At 42.5% G+C, this 27,051-nt stretch overlaps 1 protein-coding gene across 3 annotated transcripts in view; it reads left to right on the top strand.

Moving 5' to 3' along the window:
• Positions 1–2,298: 2,298 nt before the first annotated feature.
• Positions 2,299–27,051, top strand: part of LOC145357905 (cAMP-dependent protein kinase inhibitor alpha-like) — a 98,701-nt gene continuing 73,948 nt past the window's right edge. The window contains exon 1 of one of the 3 annotated variants that reach the window (XM_080211467.1): positions 2,299–2,556. The gene's annotated coding sequence lies outside the window, so the exon portion shown is untranslated. Of the gene's footprint in view, positions 2,557–2,946; positions 3,087–26,379; positions 26,399–27,051 lie in introns of those variants that run through there. The other 2 variants (XM_080211468.1, XM_080211469.1) reach the window with 2 other exon arrangements.

The following is a 27,051-nucleotide window of genomic DNA, read 5'->3' as shown; positions in this document are numbered from 1 at the left end:
AAATACATTTCACTCCCTCAGCTGTCTTTCAGGATAACTGCGGGGATGTCAGCACAGCAAAAGAAAAAAAAAGTCTGCTCTGAGGTTTAGCCGTGACCTTGATAAGAGGGGTGCACCAACACTGGGATATGCTGCAACCGAAAGATGGCTCTTGTAAGCATGCCAACCTCACCTCTCTGGCCTGGGAGGCCATAGCAAGTCAGATCACCGTAGCTGGCAATGGTATGTGCTCCAGACCTTGTCTTACCTCTTGCCAAGTTGTTCCAGTACAGTGACAACATTGGCATCTGCCTGACCATGTGGAACATTACCCAGGAATGTCGTGTGTGCAAGAAACAGGACAAATCCAACCCAGCCAATTACAGCATCCTGGGTGTTACCATTCCCAAGAAACTGAAATGGACTAGCCTTATAAATACTGTTCACAAGAGCAGGTCAAAGGCAAGGAACTATACAGTGAGTAATTGAACTCCTGACTTACCAAAGCCTATCCACAATCTACAAAGCTGAAGTCAGGAGTTTGATGGAATATTTTCCACTTGTCTGGATGAGTGCAGCTCCAACAACATTCAAGAAGTTCGAAAATAGACAGCAGAACTCACCAAGACTTCTTCAACAGCATCTTCCAAACCCATGACCCATAACACCTTGAAGAACAATGGCCACAGATACATGGGAACACCACCACCTCTAAGTATCCCTCTAAGTCACATATCATCCATATGTAAAACTGTATCACCATTCATTCCCTGTTGCTGGATTAAAAGCCTGGAACTCCCTTCCCAACAACACTGAAGTGCACCTCATGGACCGCAGCAGTTCAAGGAGGCAGCTCACCACCACCTCCTCAAGAACAATTGAGGATGGGCAACAAATTCTGGTCAAGAGTATTGATAGGCAGAGGGGTCTGGGTGTGTAAGTACACAGGTCACTGAAAGTGGCAATGCAGGTGGAGAAGGTGGTCAAGAAGGCATACGGCATGCTTGCCCTCACCAGCTGGGAAATTGAGTTTAAAAATTGGCAAGTCATATTGCAGCTTTATAGAACCTTAGTTAGGCCACACTTAGAATATAGTGTTCAATTCTGGTCACTGCACTACCAGAAGGATCTGGAGGCTTTGGAGAAGATACAGAAAAGATTTACCAGGATGTTGCCTGGTATGGAGGTCATTAGCTATGAGGAAGGGTTGGAGAAACTTGTTTGATTTCACTGGAATGATGGAGGTTGAGGGGCAACCTGATAGAAGTCTACAAGATTATGAGAGGCATGGACTGAGTGGATAGTCAGAAGATTTGGAAGAGTCAATTACTAGGAGGCACAGGTTTAAGGTGCAAAGGCAAGGTTTAAAGGAGATGTACACGTCAAGGTTTTTACACATAGGTTGGTGGATGCTGGAATTCGCTGCCAGGGGAGGGCGTGGAAGCGGATACCATAGTGACTTTAAAGGGCATCTGAAAAAAATACATGAATTGGATGGGAGTAGAGGGATGTGGTCCTGGTAGGGTGTGGGGTTTTAGTTCAGACAGACAGCATGATTGGTGCAGGCTTGGAGGGCCAAAGGACCCGTTCCTGTGCTGTAATTTTCTTTGTTCTTTATTGTAAGACTTCAGCTCTCATATCATGAAACATGTGAATTCCAATTATGTTGGGGCGGGTATGTCAAAAAATACTACCACAACTTATAAAGTTGAAAAATTAGACTTCATCTCCATGGGTTTCTAATACTCGGTCGTCCTCTGCAGCCCATTATAGCTGCAAAACATCGAACGCTGTGCAGCCATTGAGGGAAACCTGCAGAATTTGTTCCCCCCGCCCTCCCCGATCTGGAGACAGCAGCCATGCCGGGAATCCAAGGTCTCCATTCAATATCACGGTTCGACGCCTACGATCACTACCAAGACAAGAAAATAGAGATTCCACAGTCCAGCCACATTCAAGGCAAGATTTTAAAAAACTGATTAAAATAGCCCACAGTGCAACCTTTGCTTTATTTATTGTTTTTGCACGTACGTTCACAAAAGTAGGCTACTTGTTGGTCCCAGTGTGTGAGGATGTGTAATGTGTGCTATAATCCCAGGTTCCCATCCATTGTCTGGCCATTTGTTCCGTGGATTGTATTTGGCAACGTTGTTAGAATGTTAATACACGGGGGCATTGTTGTGGGGCGAGCCACTCGTTCCAGACAGGAGGGGGAGGCGGCAGATCCACACATCGCAATCGGGCGGAGGGGGGAGCCCTTTTTTTTAGGATTGCAGCACGAACAACAGTCGTGACCTAACAGAGGTAAACGCCTGCTGGAGTAAAGGATGGGCACTTGCTTCAATTGGGATGAACTTCCTCCACTGTGACCGCGCCTCCCCCGTTTTCACGATGGTGACGCTGAAGTCGCTGGTACCCGATACATTGTGTCAGTGGTGAAACTTGCACAGAATGACGCGCTGTGGATGTGTGAATTACAAGGGAATTCCTCCTGCCTTTGACTTGCTTTGAACCCAGTCCCTATCCGGCTCAACAAATATTGTATTTTCCTCGCTGTTTCCTTTTCATCACTCGGGGGTAAGCGACGCAATGCTTTATCATAAATATATAGCTACCAAACTTGCATTCAGATTTAGCAAGCTGTTTGTCAAACCTTTTGTGTTTTTTACCCCCTCCTTCGACATAAACGAGGACATTATTTCCCCCCACGATTTACCCCTGTTTCGCCAGTCGTACAGCCGGCTCATCTCAGTCGAATTGGTGTCAGTTTCTTGAATCCAGGACAGCGTCTCCTGGCTCGGATTAATTTAGAAGCGAGGGAGCCGAGTCAACGAATTGTAATTATATATATCGGTGGGGCCAAGTGCTGCCGAGAGGACTAATTGCTTTGGAAGAAATTGTAGGCGTGGATTTTTTTTTAATGGCTTTGAGGCAAAGTTAAAAGCGTTTTCCCCCCTCGCCGCCGCCAAATAAATCTCTGCTACGATACACGAAATAGCTCCAACTAATATTCGAGTTCCCCTCTATGACTGCGTGGTAATCACATGCAATGTAAATCATGGGATTTAAGTTGCCCCTGAAGGAAGCGGGTGTTGCTATGTTAAAGGGTAAGTGAAAGGGGGGGGGGGAGGTGAGAGCGAGGAAGGGAAAAAAATATTCCGCGTCGGTGTATATTTTGTATTGGCGTTAAGGATCTTTCAAGATCTTGGACGAAGTTGTTAGGTTTTCATGTATTTTAACTCGTAGTTTTGTAATTGTCGATTTTAAAGCATCGCGTTGAGTTGCTAATTTATTTAGTTGGCCATTTTTTTTAGTCTGGAAGTGAACCCACCCCACTGACCCACTTGGTTTTGTTGTGATTACGGAGTTAATCTCTTGGCTTCGCCAATGTTCGTACTCAGACTAAATATTGGTTCATCCACATTTCCAGCTATTTCTCGAAATTCAACATATCATGTTGGTTTTTCTTCTTTTTATTTATGTATTTGTTCTTGGGATGCGAGTGGCGCTTAAAAAAAGGCCAGTCTTTATTGGGAATTTCCTGGCAGGGTTGATTTTCTGGAAGAGCCAGAATCGGGATTTTCCCAGAAATAAAATCAGTTTAAGGAGGTGTGGGCCTGCCCTTGACTGATATTCTCCTTTTCCTGGGCAGTGTGGAGCTCTGTAGTGTAGCCTGTTCTTGAGCTGACAAGAACATTTATATACCCACTGGTGTGGTGTTTACTTTCAGCTGGGGCACTTCACCAATAATTGTATGTGAAGAGCTTCGAAAGTCGATAAGCACAGGTCTTTTTCAAGGGAATAGTTTGCAGCGATGAGTGCGATGATCCAAAAGACGATTTCGTAACAGCAATAGTGGTCGTTTCATACAAAGACTTGCATTTCATAGAAAGCTCTTTGTCACCTGAAGACGTCCCAGGAGCTTTTCAGACAATTAGGTACTTTAGAAATGCAGTTCCTGTTATCGGAAACTCGCAGCAAGCCCCCGCAAGAGAAATGCGATAATGACCATATAATCTATTTTAGTCATCTTGCTTAAGAGGATAAGTATTGGTCAGGACATCGGGGATAACTTGCCGGTTTTGGTTTGTTTTTTTTAAATGGTGCCATCGGATCTTTTTACACCACCAGTTAGAGCAACTGTTGCTTTGGTTTAATGTTTCATCTGAAACGCTGCACCTCTGACACTGCAGCACTCCCTCAGTACTGCACTAGGGTGGCAGTCTGGGTGTTAAATGTAGCAACCCCATTTATAGTACTGTGCTGTGATATTGCCTTTGAAACATTCTGATAGCATTTCAGGGGTATAAGGGATACATATAAGGCAAGTTGTTCCCCTGCCTCAATCTTTTTGTAATGCTTAAAGCTGTGAGCTTCACTCCAGCCTCCACAAGACTTCATTTTTAAAAGATGGGTATTCAGTTAACCCATCTTTGAATGTGAGGGAAACCGGTTGCACTCAATCTTTGACTCCAATGCATTGTGGTTTGAAGCCTATTTGGTGAATAAAACTCATCACTATCATGTATATGGTTCTATTTATGTAGAGTTCTTTACAGAATCATCTTGCTCAGAGGACAAGAATATTCTCTGGGGGAAAAAAAACTATATACGCAATTTGTTGATTGGAAAAAGTGTAAATAAATTCAATACAACTAGTTTTTCCTGCAAGCTTCATTGTACTACTATTGGGAGTTTAACTTCCATCGCTCAAATTTAACGTATCCAGGTTGGAAACGCTATGGAAGGAAAAAGTTGTGGTCATTTATATCATCACATTTACTTTTATGAAATTTTAGCATTCACTCATTAGGGGTAGTCAAAGTTGCCAACAGAAAAATGTAATAGCATACATGAGAGTTGATTCGTAATCATAGAATCTACATGAAGAAGGAGGCCATTTGGCCCATCGAACCTGCACCGACCACAATCCCACCCAGGTTCTATCCCTGTAACGCTGTATATTTATCCTTATAATCCCCCTGACACCATGGACTAATTTAGCATGGCCAATCAACCTAACCTGCACATCTTTGGGCTGTGGGAGGAAACGCATGCAGACAGTGAGAGAACATGCAAACTCCACATAGCCACCCAGGTCTCTGGCGTTGTAAGGCAACAGTGCTAATCATTGTGCCACCCCAGTTAGACACTTTTCTCTCCTTGATATGGGTGTTTGCACAACACTGCTGCCTGCTGTTCCTTTTGCTCTCAGATAGACTTACTTTCACATTGAAAATGAGTTCTCGTGTGACTGATGTGTCCACTGCCCAATCTACAGTCTCTGTCAAAGGTGGGGCAGATGGTGATTGGTGGAGGGGGTGGGTGGAACGCTTGGGTTGCCATATGCTCTTGGCACTTGGCTTCAGCACGCCCTTGGCACTGAACTCGGTGTTCAGCTCCTGCCTGCTGTGGTAGAGAAACAGCAAGGTGGTATACAGAGAGCAATGTATGTGGCCTGATCTCCCTGGGTTAGGGAGATTCCAGGCCTGTGATGACATTAGCTTTGGTGACACCTTTTCCTTTACCAATGATCAGGGAATTTCCATTAAAAAGCTAGAGTAAATTTGATACTCGGATGACTCAGCTGGAGAAACCGGTTCATATCCTCAACCGTATAGAGGAGAAAAGTCCTAGTTTTGATTCTTGGTCTACGTTGCATCAGTTCAAGTTCATCTCAGTGGTGAGGGCTGTAAAATTGTCCCTGGTGTCCTTAGATTGGCGATTCAGGTAGTCATGATAACCGCACCCTTCTCTTCCCCTTCCTTTTGTGGGTCCTTTGACGCTGTAAATAGAGGCAGAGTTTACAGCACAAAGAGGCCCTTCAGCCCATCATATCTGCACTGGTCATTGAGTACCTATCTACTTTAACCCCACTTTCTGGCAATTGGCCCACAGCCATATATGCTACGGCATTTCAAGAACTCATGTAAATGCTCCTTAAGTATTGTGACAGTTCCTGCCTCTACTACCCCCTTTTTAAAGATAGTGACTCCCAGATTCCCACCACCCTCTGGGTGAAAAGGCTTTTCCTCAAATCCTCTAAATCTCCTGCCCCTTTAATTTAAATCTATGCCCCTGATTATTGATTCCTCTGCTAAGGGGAAAATGTCACCGTGAGATCCTAAATAACCACCGATGGGTATCACACATCAGTCTGCTATATGACCCACCTGATAATGAGTGTCATTTGTCACTGGAGTAGAGTTTTGAGTTGCTTATATAATGTTTGGGCAATGTGATGAAGCCTCTCTATTCTAGTTATCACACAAAACATATGAGTACCTCACTAACTTCAGAGAAGGAAATATTGGCTATCAATTTTTTTTGGCTGGGTGTTCCAATCTCATCACAATTTGAGTGCTTTTGTACTGTATTAAGTAAAACACTATTTATTTCAACCAGCTTGCTCTATTTATAGCTTCACAGCCAGGATCCATTCAGATAATTTTCATCTATTTCCTTTCCAGCTGGTTGGTAGTGAAATTGTGCAGAGGTGGGAGTAGCAGCCTGTCATAAATGACAATGGAAGCAAAAATTGAGCTCCAATCTCTGCAAATATATTCAGTAAACTGGGAAAAATAAAGAATCATGAACCACAGATGGGTAGAAGAGTTTCACTGGAAAGTCACTTGAGTGATCTTCAGCAGCCCTAACTGTGATTTTTGCTGACTGTACTTCAGTTGTAACTGTTCTTCCTGGATGTGATCCATTCACAATTGCATCAACATGATTTGCACCAGAAATCTAATTAAATTCAAAAGTTATTGCAGAGAACAGCTCATTTTTATATCCATTGGACCATGAGAATGGATCTTCTTGCTAATAGTGTACTGCAATTAAAGACATTTTTGTGGCATAAGTGGCTTGAGAGGAAGTGCCATAGCCATTGGAAGCTTACAAAGAAGTAGTTTCGTGCTACAGCTCAGTATTACAAGTGTCACTGGACTGACCGTTATCATTGAGGTTGGCGTGTTGATTCAGACTGTGTAGTTTAGTGGAAGTCATGTTCCATTAGGTAACTGGGTATGAGCAAGTATGATAATAGTCTGGTGGGGCAAATATGTAACTGATTCAAAATACGTAGTTTTAATAGGGATCTCTTTATGATGGGTGACAAAAAGATGACACTGGAATGTCAATAGCTCTGAATGTGAATGTTCCAGTTCTTTGATAGTAATCGTAGAATCCCCACAGTGCAGAAGGAGGCCATTCAACCCATCAAGTCTGCCAACAACAATCCCACCCAGGCCCAATCTCTGTAACACCATATATTTACCCTGCTAATCTCCCTGACACTAAGGGACAATTTTAGCATAGCCATTCCATCTAACCTGCACATCTTTTGGACTGTGGAAAGAAACTGGAGCACCTGGAGGAAATCCATGCAGACACTGGGAAAACATGCAGATTCCACACAGTCACCCGAGGCTGGAACTGAACCCAGGTCCCTGGTGCTGAGAGGCAACAGTGCTAGCCACTGTGCTGCCCTAAATTAATCATCCTTATCTGAGAGATGTTAACTTTCTCTACACGTCTCTTATGTAAAGCATACAGAGGTTATTATCTCCTAATAAGTCCCCATAGTGATATGATCCTTTAGAGTGTTCCAGTGCTAATTTGATAGCAAGCACAAAAATACCAAATTTAATTGATTTTGGTTCTGAACAAATAAACTGAGAAACGCTATTTGAATTTGTTTATTTTACAAATTCTACCTATGTTTGCTTCTTTACCATCTTTTTGATCACCCTGTGTCACTCCTCACTGCAGAAGATTATCAGGTGATTACCTCCCAGACCTCTACTGTTGCTGCTCTTTTCCCATCCAGGAAGAAAGCCATCATGAATGGGCTCAGATCATGGCCAGAAAATTGCTTGGATCCTTTCCAATTCTACTGGTGTTATGTTATCAGAACCACAGTGAGAAGCCCATTGACCTGCACAGAAGTGATTTCCACCACAGTTAGGGCAAAGTAACACCAACAGTGAGTGTAGATCACAGGAAATCCCTGACTGAACTGCCAGGGAGATCATAGAATCCCTACAGTGCATAAGGAGACCATTTTGCCCTTCAAGCCTGCACTGACGGCAATCCTGTATTTACCCAAGTTCAATTCTTGTACTGGCTGAGGTTATTCATGACGGCCTTTCTCAACCTTGCCCCTTGCCTGAGGTATGGTGATCCTCAGGTTAAATCACCACCAGTCAGCTCTTCACCTTAAGGGCGAGAGCAGCCTATGGTCATCTGGGACTATGGTGACTTTACCTTTTATCTATTTTATCGAAGTGATAAGTGGCATGGTTGTTGATGTTGCCATTATGGTTGTTCTCAGTTTCCATTTTTCAAACAAGGACATTACCTGGAATGGTTAAAAATAATTGGTTCATTCTCTGCAAATCTGTGCAAGGAAATTTAATACATGGTGCCCATCTATGCCTTGGTTGGTGGAACTCTCACCTCTGAATCACAAGATTCTGGCTTCCAGTCCCACTGCAGAGTTTGAGCACAAACATTAGGGTTGACAATCCGGTGCAGTACTGAGAATTACTACGCTGTCGGAGATGCCACCTAGCAGGAGAGAGGTTAAACAGAGGCTCCATCTGACTACTTGGGTGGATGAGAAGATAATGGCTGAAATTTTCTGGCCCTTCCTGCCAGCGGGATCTTCCAGGCCTGCTGATGATGGACCCTCACGGTGCATTCCCTGGAAGACCCCAGCAGCAAAGATCCCGCCGTCAGCCAGTGGCAGGCAGTCTCTGGAAATATGCTGTAGGGGAGCTGGAAAATGCTGTACCTTTCAAAGGAAAGCAAGAGAGTTATTTACAGTGCCCTGGCGGATACTTATCCTTCAATCAATATCACAAAAAGTAAAGGCGGTCTGGTCATTATCACATACTTTGTGGGAGTTGGTAGTATACAAATTGACTGCCATGCTTCCTACATTTCAGCTGTGACTACACTTCAGAACTACATAATTGGCTGGAAAGCGCTTTGAGGCATGTTGTGGTCTTGAGAGAGTACAAATATAAATGCGAGTCTTCTCTCAATCCTGCAATTTCATTATGTATAACTCCCCACATTACAAGAAGTGTCTGTACCCTTTGCATTTAGTTGGCTCTACAGCATTTTGGGATCTCCTCAGGTCACGGAAGACACAAGATAATTGCAAGACCTTCTCTCGTTTGATTAAACTAACCAGGCAGATTTAAGACAATAAAGCCCCTTTGTTTTTTACCATCCTAAATAAAAATAGTACAGGATTGATAAAAGCAAGAGCTTTGAAACTAGATTAATTTAATCATCCGTGCGCCTGTCCCCTCATCTGTTGGCTTGGAGACGACGCATGGACAGGACTGACAGCTGAATAGTTTGAAAATAGATAAAGGTCATGAAAAATGAAATAAAACCTTTTGTGAAGAATGTTTTCTTTGAACAGCATCTTGAAAATAGGCTTCCAAGGTATTTAACCCTTCTTTTCCCAATCCAAGTGGTAATGCATCAATTCCCAAAGCAAATACAGATAAATTCCAAGTATAATATTGATTTTCTTAAGTTTTATAACCAATTACCTTGCCATATTGGCATTATGTCACCGTCAAGTACAGCTTTGTGGCAGCTATTTAAAAACTTCAACAGTCTAATTTTATTGACAACAGTTGGCACGAACATTACTTGGTTCAAAGCCTGCTTGGTGTATAGCCTTGGAAACAGCTCTGATGGAAGAAACAGCAGTGAATGGGACTGATTGGGTAGGTCTGTCATAGAGCAGGGACGGACACAACAGGCTGAATTGTTTACCTATGGTCTGATTTGACAGTGACCCTTCACAGAAAAATCACAAGGTGCATCAGGATTTGTCCTTTGAAATACAAAAGTTGAAGTTTATTTATTAGTCACAAGTAGGCTAACACTGCAATGAAGTTACTGTGAAATTCCCCTAATCGCCACACTCCAGCACCTGTTTGAGTCGGTGCACCTAACCAGCACACCTTTCTGACTGTGGGAGGAAACCAGAGCACCTGGAGGAAACCCATGCAGACTCGGGGAGAACGTGCAAACTCCACATAGACAGTGACCCAAGCCAGGAATCAAACCCAGGTCTTGCATATCAATCAACGTGTATTTGAAACATGTTTAATTTCTGGAGGTAAATTTAGTTTCTAAAGCTTGCTTCAAGATGTGAATTTTGATGGGGAAGTTTTTACAGTGTCAATATCTTTTAAGGATTTGGCAAATCTTACCTGCTTCAAAAATTAGGGCAAATTTTGCTATTGTCAAGATGACCTTGCAATTAACTGACACAATGACTATCTCTGATATGCCTAAAAGTAGTGTGGACAGAATTCTGGTTTACCGCATAGACTGCTGGCTAGTTAGTATCATGTTGACTATATTAAAATACACCGCAAACTTGAGGCTTGGCCATGTATCACTACATCTAACAGCAGAACACTTGTATAAAGTGTACTTCAGTAAAGCATACAAACCAGGAGCAGGAGATGGCTATTTGGCCTCTTGAGCCTGTTCCATTATTTAATAAAATAGCTCATCAAGTAACCTCAAATCTACATCCCACTTACCTCCAATAACCATCATCCCCTTGCTTACCAAGAATCTATCCACCGCTGCCTTAAACATTGAGACTTGCAACCCTCAGAGGAAAAAAAAGCCTTATCTCTTTTAATAAATTTCTTTTTAAGCAATGACCCACAGTTCTGGATTCTCCCACAAGAGGAAACATGTCCACATCCACCCTGTCACGATGACTCATGATTTTATGTATCAATTAAGTTGCCTCTTTCTATTCCATCGAACCTTTGTTAATTAGATAACTCACCCATAGTAGGGTCAAACTTTTTATGTTCCCCATCACCTGCCATTTCCCACCCACTCAAGTGAGTTACAAGACGACGGGCATGTAAAATTACATGGGTGGGATTCCCCTGACCGAGACACAATTTCACATAGGGCAGAAAGGACCTTGGATGGGAACCCTGGCCATTCCTCTGAAGCTCTTGAGTGGCTACAGCTAATGTGGTTCTGCTACTCAAGGATTGTAGAAATAAACCGGGGCGGGTGGGGGTGGGACTGCAGACCAGTGAGTCTTATGTCAGTGGGAGGGAAACTGCTGCAGAGAATTCTGAAGGAAAGAATCTATCTCCACTTGGAGAGGCAGAGTTGATCAGGGATAGTCAGCCTGGTTTTTGTCTGAGCAAGGTCATGCCTCACAAATGTGATTGAATTTTTTGAGGAGATGACCAAGTGTGGAGGGTAGTGCAGTTAATGTAGTCTGTGTGGATTTTAGCAAAGCCTTTGACAAGGTCCCAAGTGGGAGACTTATAAAAAAGGCAAATGCACATGGGATACAGGGTAATTTGATAAGGTGGATTCAAAATTAGCTTTGATTTTCTGTTTCTTTATAAAAATTGTAAGAGAGGGTAATAACAGGCTGCTTTAATCACTGGAAACCAGTGTCTCATGGCAAACCACAGTGATCTGTGCTGGGTCTCCAATTATTCATCATTTATATAAACAACATAGTCATCTATGTAGGGGTAGGATTAGTAAGTGCGCAGATGAGGTTAGGTTGACTGTCTTGGGCTACAGGAAGATGTGGGCGGGATGGTCAAGTGGGTGGATAAGTGGCAGATGGAATTTAACCCTGAAAAGTGTAAGGTGATACATTTTGGAAAGATAATTTGACAAGGAAGTATTCAGTGAACAGCATGACACTAGGCAGTTCTGAGGAACTTAGCATCTTTGTCTACAGATCTCTAAAGGCAGAAGGGAATGTTAGTGGGCTAGTGAAAACTTGTTTCTGTCAATCGAGGCATAGATCACAAAAGCAAGGAGGTCATGCTGGAGTTGTATAGGACTTTGGTGAGGCCACAGCTGGAATATTGTGTGCTGTTTTGGTCACCATGTGACAGGAAGGATGTAAGAGGAGATTTGTTACAATGTTGCCTGGGATGGAACATTTTAAGCTATGAAGAGAGGTTGGATAGACTTGGGTTGTTTTAATAGAGCAGAGAAGACTGAGGGGCGACCTGATTGAGGGCATGGACACAGTGGTTAGGAAGCAGCTGTTCCCTTTAGTTGATGGGTCAGTCATGAGGGGACACCAGGTCAAAGTGAGGTTTTGGGGAGATGTGAGGAAAACATTTTTTACCCAGAGGGTGGTGACAGCCTGGAATGCACTGACTGGGAGGGTGGTGGAGGTGAGTTGATTGACATCCTTTTAAAAAGTACCTGGTTGATCACTTGGCACGTCATAACACTCAGAGCTATGGACCAAAGTGCTGGTAAATGGGATTAGGCAGGTAGGTTAGATTTTTCTTGATGTCAGAGCAAACTCAATGGGCCGATTCTGTGATTTTTTTTTTCCAAAACGATCTTTGATGTGGCACCTTATCAAATGCCTTCTGGAATTCTAAGTATTGTACATCCAATGGTTCCCCTCAATCCACAGCACATGTTACTTCAAGGAGCTCTGATTAATTGGTTAAGCATGATTTTTCTTTTCACTAAACCATGCTGACTCTATCTGATTACCTTGAACTTATTCTGCTATGGCTTCTAATGGAGTTGCATTTGCGATCTTCCCTGCTAACGAGATTGTTCCCCCAATCGAGGGAGCTGTGGAAAATTAAAACCAGTACATCAATTATCTCGCTTGCGACTTAAATTCTTCATCCTGAGCGAGCCCTTCGATGTTGCTTCCTAATGGCCAAGGTTGGCTTATTTCTTAGTGGTGCAAACAGTGGAATCTATTCACATGGGGTTTGATTTGAGAACCTGAGTGCACACTGCAGGGAGTCTATCAGCACAACACACTCAAGAAAATAAGGAGCTGTCAGCCTACAGTTCCAACAATGTACTAAGTACCACTTACTTCCCTGGTGATTGTAATTTCCTGAGTTCCTCTTTCCCTTCCATTTCCTGATTTACAGCTATTTCTGGGATGTTACTTGCATTCTGTGCAGTGGAGATTGATGCAAAATACCTGTTCAATTCATCTGCCATCTCCTTGCTTTCCATTGTCAATTCTTCAGACTCACTTTCTATGGAACATTGCTCACTTTGTTAACTTCTTTATTTTTAATATGTGTTTAGAAACTATTACTATCTGTCTCTACATTTCTGGCTAGCTTTCTCTTGTACTCTTAATTCTTTCCCCCCTTTATTAATATTTTGGTCATCCTTTACTGTTCCTTGTATCCTGTCCAAAACAAACTCTTTTTACTGGGGAGGCAGGAGAGTCAAAAAGCTGAATAACCTGGGGTGACTTTGTAACAGTGTTTATCAGAAGTATTGCTGTCACTAATTATTTTAGATGTGCTCAGAATGAAGAGTAGAATATGAGAAGTAGACTACTGCAACAAACCTGCAGTTAGCCAGTACTTAAAATATAGAAAACCAGCCCACGCAGTGAAATGGGTGTCAATGTGCACTGACATGCACGCTGTTTTTGTACTACAGTATTTTACTTTGACAGACTGTAATGAAGGATGAATCAATTGGTGATTGAGAAGCCTAATGACTGGATGTTACGATATCAAACAATTAAGGGCTGGGTGTAGAGTAGCTTAAATGATCTGTAACTTCTGCAGTGTGGGTCATCTCCAGCCCAGGTTAACATCTGGCTGATTAGAAATCTTCTCGAGTTCTCTGGGAAGTAGGTCCTTGGCGATTATTTGCTGTGCCACAGGACGGTTTGCTACAGGTAAGGTGAGGAGGTGGGCCTCGAGCCTTTAGCCAGGACAGGGATTGAACTGTTGAATCCTGTACTGATGCTTGAATCTGATTCCTAACCATCGAGTCAACTGGGCTATCTGCCCTCCACTCCCACACCTTTTGGGTAGAAATGTCCAACTGAGTTTGCCCAGATTTGGCCAACAGCACAAACCAATCTTTAATTCAGTACTGAAGTGATAATCACCCACAGAAAGGCCATGAGATGTGGGAAATATAAATTGTCATGGATACATTAGTGGTTTGAATACATTAGTGATTTGAAACTGAAGCACGTTGAGGAGAGTTGATTGTGCTCCATATCTAACAATGCTGTACTTAAGTGTTTTGTGCCTGAAATGGAAAGTGTTACTTTCTTCAATACTAACATGCTGTACTGTGTTGAGTTTGAAATTCGAGGAAAAAGGACAGGAAGCTTTCAAATAAAACCATGAGGTTGGGCATCAAAATTGAGGCAGAAATGCCACTTTGCTCCAGAAAGTGGACGATAATTTCACAAGGTGTGATGTTTTTAAAGCTTCTCCAAAATATGCATTTACAGAATAAATTGAGTGACCTACAGGCCAGCCTTCTGGAATATTCATTTTAATACTCATGTCCCTGCAGCTTATTAGCTGGCATTACAGAGAAACTTAATACCAGCAGTAATGGAAAGGACTGAATTAAGTCTGTATTAAGCACAGCACGAGAAAGTTCCTATTCAGATGAGAGGATTGGTTTTATTTGGCAACAACCTTGCTGCGATAGAGTCTAGCCAATGTAATAACTGACTGCACCTTTAACTTGTGCATTAAATCCTCTCTGGTCTTGGAATAATTGCGTTAGTATCCCAGCAACTTTCTCATTGCATTTGCAAAACAACTTGGTTCTCTGCAGTTTTAACTTGAAGAAGTACACTCAAAGAAATATTGTAATTGAACTCAAATTGTATTAAGGACCCTTTTTTAAAACTATATCTGTTTTGTTAATATTTGCATTTATCATGGCGTGGGATGGTTTCAGTTTTGGTTACAATATCAAAGATTCCCATGTCAGATGTGGAAATAAGTAGGAAAAGACAATCTAGCCTATCAAGCCTGCCAAACATTTTGATTAGACATTCTTTACCCACATAAATGTCTCATCTCTGAGGAGCAACAAAAACCAGATGCAATTGGATTGCAAGGGGAAAGAAATTTCAATTGAAGTCTGTAGTTAGGGGCCACTCTGACAGTGTTAAGATAGCCTGATCTCATAAAAGGTTGACTTAAATACATAATCTCTACCCCAACCACTAACTCACCAGCTTTCTTTTGAAGTTGGGTATGGGATCAGCACCCACCTCGTGTAGCAGTTATCCATTCCACGGATCCACTGTTCATAGAGAATCATAGACTCCCTACAGTGCAGAAAGAGGCCATCTGGCCTATCAAGTTTACACCGACCACAATCCCACCCAGCCCCTCCCCCCAGATCCCTACATATTTACCCGCTAATCCCTCTAACTTACGCATCTCAGGACACTAAGGGGTAATTTTAGCATGGACAATCAACCTAACCTGCACATCTTTGGACTGTGGGAGGAAACTGGAGCACCCGAGGAAACCTACGCAGACACGAGAATGCGCACACTCCACACAGGCAGTGACCGAAGCCGAGAATCGAACCCAGGTTGCTGGAGCTGTGAAGCAGCAGTGCTAACCACTGTGCTACCGTGCTGCCCATGTAGCATTCTCTAGAAAAAAGCAAGAGTGTGTTGGAGAAGTTTGGAGAGGCAAGTCCAGCGTTTAGTGCCTTGGCAGCTAAAGACACAGCCATCAATTAAAATCCGGATGGTCAAGAGATTAGAGTCACAGTTTGTGGATGTGAGAAGGTTACAAAGATAGGGAGGGATGAGGCCACAGGGAACTGAAAACCAGGATGTGAATCTTTAAATTGAGGCACTGCCTTACCAGGAGCCGATGTAACTCAATGAACATGGGAATAATGTATGATTGGGGCTTAGTGTGAGGCAGCATATACAAAGCAGAGTTTCGGGTGAGTTCAAATTTATAGAGGATAGAAGCTGGGGTGTGGACCAGAAGAGCATTGAATTAGCCAAGTCGAGAGGTAATAAAGGCATGGGTTCGTGTGTCAGCAACAAATAGATTGAGGTAGAGTTGGACAATGGAAGTACACAGTCTATATGCAGACACAGATGTGAATGGGAGACTCCTGTCCTGGTCCAACATGACACTGAGGTTGCAGACAAATTGGTTTTGCCTCCAGACTGTTACCAGAGAGCAGGGTGGAGTTTGTGGCTGGGACCAAAAATGACAATGTGTGTCTCACCAATAATTAGTTGGAAATTTCTGCTTATCGAGTACAAGCAATCTTGTAATTTAGAAACAGTGGAGAGACTTAAGAGGATAGTTAGTGATGGTGAAGTGGAGCTGGGTTTCCGATGATGTCATTGAGAGACTGCATGTTGAGGAGACACAGGATAAATCCTTGAGGGTCACTGGAGACAACAGTTGAAAGGGAAACTACTGCAGGTAATTTTCTTGCTTTGACTGCATTTATATAGGGAATGGAATTAGACCGTGGTGGAGGATGGTGTTGACAAATGTGTGAAAGGCAGCAGATAGGTTGAGAAGTGTGAGGGAACTTGACCGTTGCAATCATAAAGGATGACATTTATGACTCTGATAAAGAGTGATTTTGGTACTGTGGCAGGGTCAGGAACCTGACTAGCGGATTCAAACGTGGAGGTCTGGGAGGATGAGTTTGGTTTTGAGAAGTGATAACATGCCCAAGAATTTGGTAGAGGAGGGGAAGATTTGGCGGTGGAGCCATTTGTTCTCCCAGACAAATTTTTAACACTTCTTTGGACCTCTCCTCAAATGAAAATATAGCCCCTGTGGGAGTCAGGGATAAGGTCAGGAGAGTAGGAGTTGGGTGTCATTGACAAGTTGACATCTGAGTGGGCATGAGGGAAGATGGAACCACAAAAAAATGCTGAGGCGGGGTGGGGGGGTCGTTATCTTGGAGGAAAGTTGGCCCGGTTTGCGAAGGGAAGGGAGAGAAAGAAGTCAACAGCTGATTTGGTTGTGATCTCATCTTTCAACTTTTAAAAATATCTAATTACTGAATTTCAATACATCCCCATAGTGAATAGATCCTGCTTTTTAATCCAGTGTGAGTCATTAAGGTTTAACAATAAAGTAAGATGCAAAGATCTCTTTGCTCTGCCCTATAGTGACTTCAGCTTAAAATCTAAAAAGATATGCATACTCCATCAATTTTTCCATTTACCTCATTGACCATCCTGTGAGCTGTCTGAATGTCAATTTAGTGTCGGTCAGTTCACGTATTATGTTTTGGGTTCCATGATACTGCAGTGAAAGGATTAAATAAAGTGTTACATATGAGTTTTATTAAGAAAATTAAACCACATAGCGTAGAATAGAATGTAGCTTCATAGAATGACAGAGCAGGGTTAAATTGTGTAGTTTTTGTGTAGAACTGGAACACACAGGTTTGATGGGTTGAATGACTATCTCCTGTGCTCTTAAGATTGATTTGCAATCATAACAACTGAAAACGAAGCAGCTTATGGAGAATTCTATCATTAGGTCACAGAAAAACTAATCTAGCGCAAGCCAATAGAATTAGCAGCAAGGCCTGGCAATGTTTCCGGCATTAATGCCTGTTAAGAGTAGCTCGTAATGTTGGGCATGGCTTCTGGCTAACATTAGGGATGGAAATATTGGTGGAATTGCTATATACCAGGCCCTGTGATTACTGAAAAGATTTTTAGTGCATTTGCTAAGTGGATATTGATGGCCTGATGAAGTGACTTGCGTTGCTTGGCATTAAACTGGTTGCAAACATAGATATCTCTTAACAAGACCGCTGATGAAGTGTTGTGCGTTACTGGTAAAATAATATATTTTAAGAATCACAAGGTCATGTAAGCAAAAACTCCCTAGCTTCCCCTATGGTTTAGCTGGTAAATGCACTCTGGCACACCAGTAAAACAAAAATTCCCATCCTCACTGTGCTGAGTTACTTGATCTCTGTCAGGGCAGCATGGAAGGCTACAATGTGGCCATTGGATTAGGGAGAGAAAAGGTCATGGGGGTGGGCTCCTGGTTCTGACATCCTGTGTTAACTGTGGGAAAGAGTTTTAAAACAAAAAGTTTATTTATTAGTTACAAGTAAGACTTATATTAGCACTGCAATAAAGCTAATGTGAAATTCTCCTGACATATTTGCGTCAATGTCCCTAACCAGCACGTCTTTCAGACTGTGGGAGGAAACTGGAGCTCCTGGAGGAAACCCATGCAGACATGGGGAGAATGTGCAAATTCCACACAGGCAGTGACCCAGGCTGGAAATTGAACCCAGGTCCCTGGCGCTGTGAGGTAGCAGTGCTAACCACTGTGCTGCCCACGTGTGTATGTAGCTCTTGGAAAAGGATACCATTTATACTTCCACTTCCCAACATTTACACCCTGCACAAGGATTGGCTGCTGGGCAGATGTACTGCAGGTGAGCTGTGCCTGTGGAACTCTACCACAGGATGCTGTAAACAGCTTCAGAAGAAAATTGGGGGAGGGTTGGGAAATTTTCACTGAACCGGTTCTCCTTTGAAAGAAACTCAATGTAAAGTTACAACAGGTCTACTGACTTCCTACTGGCTGTGAGTGGTGCTGACAAAGCAGACGTGTCTCAGCTGTTTCAGGACTGAAGTATCTGCAGCTTAGTACTAGATTACTAAGTAATTCATTTCCTGACCTAACCAGTTGTGTAACTGCCTAATAGGTTTTTTGCTTCCTTCCTCTATTTTTAACAGTCCAGGATAACTTGGAACTGCCCTTTTGTTGGTCTCATTGGCTCACAATCTGTTTCTGTGAGCCAGGGAATTTTTGTTGAGTTTACAGTGGGACTGTGCCAACTGAACATTTCTGTTATTAATTACTCCATTAAATATTTAAAAATGAAAATATGCTATGGTTTCCATGTGGAATATGCCTTCAGCGACTAATTCTGTAATAATTTGCTGTTGGACTTGCTTTGCTCTGTTAGATGTTAAGGGTGGCGCACACCTTTAGTTGTGTGCTCAACCTGTGTTTATGAGTCAATGCCAATGAAAATGGTACAGCCATCTGTTGTTCCATTTATATTGTGAAACTGTTGCGAAGTGTCAATACTTTCGCTGAATTTGGAAGCTTGTCTTCTGTCCTCTTTTTGTTTGTGAAGGAACTTAAAAGTCAGATATTTAGCGCTGGAATTTTACCGGCACACCCACCTGAAGCTCGAAAGATTGTGGCCGAGACCAACGGAGGATGCTGTTCTGCGAGCCTTGTCTGCCCCGAAATTAGGATGGGCATGCCGGTAAAATCAAGGCTTTAATCTCCTTAGGAAGGAGAGAAGAGGTGACAATTATATTGTTCAGATTTGAGATGGTCGCTGAAAGCCTGATTGTTAACAAGGAAATGCAAGTCAAAATGGCTGAATTTAATACTCGTGCTGCTTTTATGTTGACAAAAGCAGGCTTTGGGATTCTTTGTTTTAAGTTGGAATACTGGGAGAGTGAAGCTGAAATGGAGATTTGCAGACTCTGTCTCTTTCACTTGCCTATCTTCTTGGCACTGTGACTCACAGGGTTCAATTCAGGCTTTGGGTGAATGTGTGGAGTTTGCATGTTCTCCCCATGTCTGCATGGGTTTTCTTGGCGTGCTGTAGTTTCCTCCCACACTCCAAAGATGTGAGGTTCACAGAATCCCTACAGTGCAGGAAGAGGCCATTCAGCCCATCGAGCCTGCAACCACAGCAATCCCATGCCCTATCCCTGGAGTCCCATGCATTTACCCTGCTAATTCCCTTGGCACTAAGGGGCACTGACTGGAGGTGAGTGGGTGCTTTTGCTGCCTGCTCAGAAGAACAGGTTAAAATCAGGATAGGTACAAAACAGTGAGAAAAGGTTGGATGAATTGTCTACCTACATTTTTACCACCCACACATCCTATGGCTGCTCGGGGTGGGGGGGGAGTTAATAATCTAACATGCAGAGGCTAATGACAGCACCTAATGAGACAAGTGTGTGAATGGAAGTTTTATAGTGGGAACATTTCATTGAGTTGCCCTCTGTAGGCATATGCAGAATGGCAGTGCCCAAATAAGGAGTGTGTATTGTAGATTTAATATACATGTCTTCAGTGTTGTGTTCAGATTGTGGTACAGGATAGTTACAAAAGCTTGATCACTGTTCACTTAATTGTACATTTTGTATGATATATGGTGCAGTGGTAATTTCATTAAACTAGTAATCCAAAGGCCAAGACAAATGCTATGGGCACAGTGGTTCAAATCCCACACAGCAGCTGATGGAACTTAAATTCAATTAATTAATCTAGAATTAGAACCCAGTTTTATGGTGACTTAAAACCATTAGTCATTTGACTTTAAAAACCTATCTTGTTTTCTAATGTTATTTGGGGTAAGGATTCTCCTGTCTTTAGCTAGTCTGGCCTACATGTGACTCCAAACCCACAGCAGTGAAGTTGACTCTTAATTGTTGACTGTACTGGCCCAACAAGTGACTCAGTTGTCCTAAGATGAAAAAGTTGTTGCAAAATACAAAAGAACTGAAACCAGATGGATCACCTGGCATTGATCCAGGCACCGAAAATCACAATGACATACCCAGCCATTGACCCTTAAGCTCTCCTTATTGTGTATATATATAAAATACTATATTTGGGGAGTTGTGCCAAAATTGGGAGAGCTGTCTCTCAAACTATCAAGTAGCAGCCTGATAATGATGCTCGTGGAAGCATACCTTAAAGACAGTGCTGCAGACGCCACTGTTGTCAACCGTGGATATATCCTGACCTACCGAAAGGACAGACCCACTAGAGGTGGTGACACAGTGCAATGCAACTGGGAGGGGATTACCTGGGATTTCTCAGCATTGACTCTGGATCCCATGAAGTCTCTTGGCATCAAGTCCATCAGTTGGCAAGGAAACCACCTACTGTCACCCCTCTCAGCTGATGAATCAGTACTCCATGTTGAACATCAATTGGAAGAAGCATTGAAGCTGGCAAAGGCACAGCATTTACTCTGGCTGGGGGACTTCAATGCCTATCACCACGAGTTGCTTGGTTGTACCACTACTGACTGAACTGGCTGAGTTCTAAAAGAGAGAGCTGCTCTCTTTTAGGCAGGTATTGAGGGAAAAACCTATTTGACCTTGTCCTCACCAATTTACTTGTCATAAATACATGTGTCCAGGGCAGTATTTGTAGGAGTGACCACGGCACAGTCCTTGTGGAGATTGAGGATACCTTCCATTGGGCTGAGTGGCACGACCTCCCTACAAATTTGGATAGATTTCAAATAGATCTAGCAATTCAAAACTAGGCATCCAGCAGGTACTGTGTGCCATCAGCAGCAGAACAGAATCCAACCACGTGGCGCAACATATTCTCCACTCTCTCAGATCCAATGAAGCATACCGAGGGCATGCTAGGGGCAGCACCAGGCAAAGCAGAAAATGAGGTGTCAACGTAGTGAAGTTACAAAGGAGGACTGCTTACATGCCAAACAGTGGGAGCATTTGCAATCATCTTCAGCAAGAAGTGCTAAGTTGATGATCCATCTTTGCCACCTCTTGAGGTCCCCAGGATAAATAGCACCAGTCTTAGCCAATTTGATTCGTACCACGTAATACCAAGAAACAGCTGAAGGTGCCAGATACTGCAAAAACTGCACCCTGACAACAATCCGCTACTAAAGACTTGTGCTCAGAACTAGTTGCAGACTTGGAGCAACCTGCAAATACGCAGTCGTGCTCTGTGTTCTGCCCAGGAGAGGCTGTGTGCCTGTCTTTAAAGGGGCGAAGGAAAATGGAAACCCAAGTCAGGTGACTGGGTACGGCCCGTCGTGGCCACCTAGTGTCCCATGCAGGAGACAGAGATCCAAGAGAGAGGGGACTGGAAGTGGTTCTCAAATAAAACTCCCAGAGGAGACAGGTCAAAGAAAATGCCCCAGTTCAACAAAGAGAGGAGCTGAACTGGACCAACAATATGGACCAAAATAAATACAGTGGCTACAAGTGCAGGTCTGAATGTAGACTGATGGCCAATGATGCTTCAAAGCTTGACCACCTATCTATAAAGCACAAGTCAGGAGTGTGAGTGAATATTCTCCACTTGTCTGGGCAGCTCCAACAACACTATCGGCACTATCCAGGTTAAAGCAGCCTGCTTGATTGGCATCCCATCTGCCATCTTAAAACATTCACATCACCACCAATGTGTGGGTGGCAGCTTGTATGCCATTTACAAGGTGCACTGCATTAACTTAGCACTTTCTAAACCTGTGATCCTCTACCATCTAGAAGGACGAGCAGCAGATGCATAGGAACGTCACCATCTGCAAGTTCCCCTCCCAACCACTCATTATATTGCCAAGTCCTTGCTGGAACTGGATCACAATCCTGGAAATCCCCTCCAAAAGACACTATCTGTGCCAGATGCACTGTTGCTTTCATTCTATTTCTTTTAGTAGGTTTGAGGTATGTGATATGTTGCATGAACTGCAGATGTTAAGTCTGTACATTTTAGAGTTTAGATCATCAATGGCACAAACTCACAAGAGCATGGAGAGTTAAGTTGTGCCTTGTTTGTATGTAATTAATATAATCTTCAGTAAAACATTTACCAACAACCTTGCTTCTAACAGTATCTGTAAGTCCAGATTGTGAACCACCTAAGAGCCATGACAATGATAACATGACATTGAATTTTTGTACTTCAGAAGCAATTTTTTTTTCCGTTTATTCCTTTTGGTACATTTCGTGCACAATATTCACACAACATGTGGGTGCTAAAATTGCCCATGATTTGGCAAATTATGACTTGTGCTCCATTTAAAAAAAAATATATAACTTGGATTTTCTCTTTGTGCCTGCCAACCTTGTGTATGTTAGTCTCACTGGCATTGAAGGAATTGATTAGAAAGATGCGTTACTTGCACATGGAAACTATTTTTTGGTTGAGCGAGTCAGCAAGACAAACAACCTGGAATTCATAACAATCAGCCTGTTTAATCCTTTACTTTTATTAACCATAACTCCACGTTTGACAGTATCCTGACCATCTGTTGAGTGTTCCTGACCCTGCTCCTTGCATTTCTAACAACTTGTTTGAATAGATTGCATATCCATTTTAAAATTTGAGACTCACTGCACTGCTTCAATTCATTTTTTTTCCTCAAACCATTTACCTCTTTTCCCTTCTCATAATCTGCAGAATCTTAAAAGCCCATTTGGTATTGCCTAATTTTTCACTTCCCTTTTACCTTTGTTCCAACACGTAACTATGCCTACATTTCCAGCTTCTTTTGGTTGTGAAGGACTTGGAGTTGAATTATCATCAAAGGCACTAAGTGCAAGTCTGTTCATCACTTGTTAGGATTTGTGGTGACACTGTGCCTTTTATTTGTCATATTTCTTGTGAAGAATTTTTGTTTAGAAGTCAGTTCTATTGATCTGGTCCTGCTTTGTCTACACTGGCAACCCAGGTGCTGAACCTGCAAAAGCATAATCGATCCGAATTGATGGAATGTTTGCTTTAATCTGGGATAATGCAGTTTGGTTATGTGTTTTTCCCCTGGGGTTTTTGGAGTAGGGTTTGATTAGATTGACAGGAAAATCGTGTGACTAGGTGAAGCTAGGTTTCCAGGAAAAAAAACAGCATCCAGTTGCAGTTGCTGTCTCGTGCGTTCTCTATCAATTTGGAGTCTGGGACCTGCCAGAATATAGGTCTCTTTCCGCTGTCTGAAGATAGATCTTTCTCTGGAGAGTGATGTCTTGAAGTCAGAAAACTGGTGTGGCTCTATCTCTGTCTTAAGGTGTTAACAGGCTAGTAGACGAGCACCCCATATAAGCCTTTGTTTTTGCTAACTGATTCTGAATAGGGGTTTACGTCTGTGGGAACATTGTTCCATTTTAAACAATGGAAATACCTTATCATGTTTAAGTATTTCAATTGGTAAAAGCTAGGCTAATCCTCTTTGACTTTTTTCCAATTCTTATTCACTCCAAATTGGATCCAATTCATAATCCCCACAAGGGAGACAAACAAGATCCAAGCTGACAGGATGAGGTATTGCACACCATCTTGGGTTTGATCTGAGACTTCATCTTTTTGTCATATCTTAACTCTATTGTTAATTTTTTTTTGTTTCTAATAAAAGCTTCCTAGTTGGTCAGTAGAATCACACCTGGAGTGAAATACCTTTTGCTCACACTTAACGCCAAAACAAAATAGTTGGGGCCAAGGCTAACTTCAGAATCTCCAAGTTATATTATGATCTCGCCCTTAATAAAATTGTTATATTGTTCATAGAGTTAGGAACTGCAAATGTACACCCAGGGTACTACATTTACTGCTGCACTAAAGCTACAGAAATATCAGTCCACCAGCCATATGAAAACTATGCGAAATATATTCAGTTATGCACTAATCATTGCGTGTAAAAGTGTAATTCTTGTTTTGACCTCAGTGCTGCCCTTCAATATGGGCCTTGCCTGTCTATTGCTTCCTAATTTTTTTTAAAGTTTATCCTTCTTGTACTTTGGTTAGCAAAAACCTCCCAAGGTATTGTGCACAATTCTTTGTAAAAGTGCAACTGACAAGGTTGTGTGCCTCCCACTAGTGTGTCAACATTGACAATTGGAGAATTTTTTTAAGAATGTAGGCTGAGAATAAGTCTGCCTAGTTTGCCCTGTCATCCAGGTTATCTCCAGGACCTGATCTTTGTTTTATCACAATGTTTTCTTGGATTGTGATTGACAGCCTTCTGTCTGTCCGCAGCTGTGTGTTGCCTTTGTCTGAAACCTCCACACTCGCGGCCCACTTTGTGTGTTAGTCTTACTTGCCAACCCATGGGTAACAAGGTTACATGTGACACTTTGACATAATGTTCTTGCCACTTACCAAGAATAAACTTCATGTCAATCAGCAGCGTATGGACCACCCTCAAATGGGCTTCAATCAAACACCAAGAAAATTGTTGATGGTTATCATGCAAAAAAATGCTGTTTTAATGCAACTTGAGCACCAGGAATTCTCAGCATTGCAGATGTATAGCCTAAGAAATAAGAGCAGAAGTATACAAAGAGCGGTTTGTGATGTTTATGAAAGCCTAAAATAGCAAAGGTACAAGGATTTATTTTCTGGCGAGATTTTGATCTAGGAGCATCAACCCTGAAAATAACTTATTTCTAACATTGCCTCTGGGTCCACGCTCCGATTGTCCTTGATATTTCTGTTTTGTTGTTTTAGCTGCATTTTCTTCTGGAACTCTGTCCTTTTGGTGCCAAAAATAACATGCTGGAAGGATTGCATTTGTTTTCGACAGGAAGCTACGGACATTATTAATGATTTTACAAGATCCAGTTCCCATTGTTGGGAATTTAACTTCCGATAAGCCTCTGTTCGTTTTTATTTTCTGTGCCTACAATAATCCAATCAGAAGCTGAATGTCCCTAATGAAAGCCAAGACGAGATTAAGCCCTCCTGATGGCACCAACGGATGCACAAGTCTGTGGAAATGTGGCAGAACTGAGTGAATGTCGGCTTATTGGTGTGGCTGTGACCTCCGTTTCCCCAGAGTACCATCATTGCTACAGTGTCTGCTTGTCGTCAGCCTGATATTGTCGAATTAGGTTGATGCTGCCACATATCTCTCATGCTGCCCTCAAGGAAAGGTGAGTGTAGTTAGCTTGACGTTGCATGGGTCATTCCACAATCATGACTTAATTACTAGGTTCTTATTGTAAAACAATCCCCCACAAATTGTTAAAAAAATTCCACCTGTAGCCAGCCATTGGCACTAAAGCCTCTGGGTCCGTACAGTTCCATTGGATGTTGCACAGAAATTTGAACCATGCAAGTTAGCATGATTTCCCTTCCTCCCTGCAGCCTTTCAGCAACCATGTGGATCCATAACCCCCTTAAGTTTAAAGTTTATTTATTAGTGTCACAGGTAGGCTTACATTAACACTGCATTGAAGTTGCTGTGAAAGTCCCCTAGTTGCCACATTCTGGCACTTGTTTGGGTACACTGAGGGAGACTTTAGCATGGCAATCCATCTAACCAGCTTGGCTTTCGGACAGTGGAAGGAAACTGGAGCACCCGGAGGAAACCCACACAAACACGTGCAGATTTCATATACTGACCCAAGCTGGGAATCAAACCCAAGTCCTTGGCATTGTGAAATAGCAGTACTAACAACTGTGCCATCACTCCATACCCCTAACCGACAGTCACCAATTGGAAACCCGAGGTTCAATTTACTACTTCCCCTCTTCTTTCCCCATGCACTATCTTCCTCAAAAGTATCCATTTGGATAAATGGTCCTCCATAGGCCATCAGTCATCATTTGTTTAGAAAGATTTTATGTTAAACTATTATTTGCTCCTTTTGACTCCCTTTTTCTCTCCAGCACTAAGACCAACTTGCGTTCCTCCTAATGCCTGGGTTGGGATTGACTAACACCAGGATTCTTCTTGTCTGTGCGCTGCAGTTACTGACTGGATAAACACTCTGAAGGGGTCCCTGTGTAGTTTGCCGTGAGATGGGAGGTGCTTGGTTTTCTGGCAGCCGTCTCTGACGAATTCCAAATAAGTAAGTGTAATAAGCAGGGCAAGCAAAATAACAGATTTTGGACTAAACTAAAAACAGGAAATATTCAACAGGCCTGGCAGCAACTGTGGGGAGAGAAACAGAATTAACAAACGGAGTAAAACTGAGTTAACAAAACGCTGGACATGAGTTTTGAGGAAGGATGTATCTCTGAAATATTATGAAAGAAGTGCTGGTTAAGTGCATTGGCCATGCTAAATTCTCCCTCAAGTGTATCCGAACAGGTGCCGGAGTTTGGAGACCAGGGGATTTTCCACAGTAACTTCACTGCTGTGTTAATATAAGCTTACTTGTGACGCCAATGAACTTGAACCTTAAACCTTGTCTTGTATTCTATCGTCCTGAGTCCATGAATTGGAAAGGAGGGTAGAGGGGCGAATGGAAAATGAGGACAGAAAAATTGCTTATTCTATAATGTTCAGAAATCTGTTGCCTGCCCTCTGTCGTAAATAATTTTTAAAAGTTTAAGTTTAAAACTTGAGACTAAATGCAGGGTATATTAGATGTATATCTTGGATCAGGAATTGGCTATCAGATAGGAGACAGAGGGTGGTGGTGGATGGTAAATATTCATCATGGAGTACAGTTACGAGTGGTGTGCCTCAGGGATCTGTTTTGGGGCCACTGTTGTTTGT

The sequence above is a fragment of the Carcharhinus amblyrhynchos genome, chromosome 24, assembly GCF_965287045.1.
Source record: "Carcharhinus amblyrhynchos chromosome 24, sCarAmb.v2.hapA, whole genome shotgun sequence".
Lineage (NCBI taxonomy): Eukaryota > Metazoa > Chordata > Chondrichthyes > Carcharhiniformes > Carcharhinidae > Carcharhinus > Carcharhinus amblyrhynchos.
The sequence above is the reverse complement of the archived record's forward strand: the minus strand, read 5'-3'. Positions and strand labels throughout refer to the sequence as shown.